We start from the raw sequence: 1,160 nt of genomic DNA on the forward strand, positions 1-1,160 counted from the left end.
TCGCTGCTGCATGCGGCCTCCGCATGGGTTCGCTGGTTGACCAGATGTCTGGTCCTTGGGTGGTTGACCAGATGTCTGGTCTGTGGTTGTCGTCCTGACAGGGAGGCTTCGGGACGGATTTGGTCTCTCTGGCCTCGCTGCCCCTAGGGGTCACCCTGCGATCGGTATTCTTCTCGCGCGGGGCGAGGGGGCGCTCCGGAGCATTCCTCTCCTCTCGGAGTTTCTGTCTGCAGTCTCTCGACTTGCTCTCACTCCCCTACCCTGCTGTGTGACTTTCTTTTTGGTCCTTTCATTTTATCTATTCTCTCTTTGCCTTTTCCTGCCCGCCTTTCCGCTCCCCCCCCCCCGGATTCATGGTTTCACGTCACGCGGGTGACGTGCCGACACACCAGGAGGCCCTTCTCACACGTGCGCGTGAACACGCAATCAACACGTTTATGAACTAGAAAGGGATCTGGTGTGACTTTGCTATTATTTCCCCTCCCCTCCTCCCCGCGCTGAGAATGAGTTTCCCCGGGCTCGTGTGCCCGCCTGGGAATCGGCTGCAGACGCCATGGCCCCGGGTCGACCACATGTTGCCCTGGGGTCCACCAGATGTCTCTGGCGAATTGGGGCCCTAGGGTGCTTGTGACGGTGTGGTCACTAGGTGTCGCTCTGGGCTCAGTATTCTTCCTTCTCGCTGTGACTTTGGTCTCTTTTTTTCGAAATTTCTTTCTTTCTTCCTCTTTTGCCCTGTTTCCATTTTCCCTTCTTAATCTCTTTCTCTCTTTTTGTTGCTTTTTTTCCACGGCAGATGGGTGATGTGTGTGTGGAGGAAACGCGGCGTCAGGGAGAAGACACATCTCACACGTGCTCGGGAACACCCGATCGTCACGCTTCTGAGTACCGACCGATGGATCTGGTCCCGAATTTTTTAATAGTTTTCTCCTCTCTCTCTCTCTCTCTCTCTCTCCCCCCCCCTTCCTTCTCTTTCCTTTCTCTCCCTTCCTTTCTTTCTTTCTCTCGCTCTCTCGCTCTCGCTCTTCTTTTCTTTCTGACAGAGTCTCTCGTTCTGTTGCCCTGGCTAGAGTGCCATGGCGTCAGCCTAGCTCACAGCAATCTCAAACTCCTGGGCTCAAGCGATCAGACTGCCTCAGCCTCCCGAGTAGCTGGGATTACAG

General features: G+C 55.1%; 1 pseudogene; it reads right to left on the minus strand.

Moving 5' to 3' along the window:
- Positions 1-362: 362 nt before the first annotated feature.
- On the minus strand, positions 363-454 carry LOC138380549 (small nucleolar RNA U13; annotated as a pseudogene).
- Between the last annotated feature and the right edge of the window lie 706 nt (positions 455-1,160).

Source organism: Eulemur rufifrons, unplaced genomic scaffold, assembly GCF_041146395.1.
Source record: "Eulemur rufifrons isolate Redbay unplaced genomic scaffold, OSU_ERuf_1 scaffold_535, whole genome shotgun sequence".
Classification (NCBI taxonomy): domain Eukaryota; kingdom Metazoa; phylum Chordata; class Mammalia; order Primates; family Lemuridae; genus Eulemur; species Eulemur rufifrons.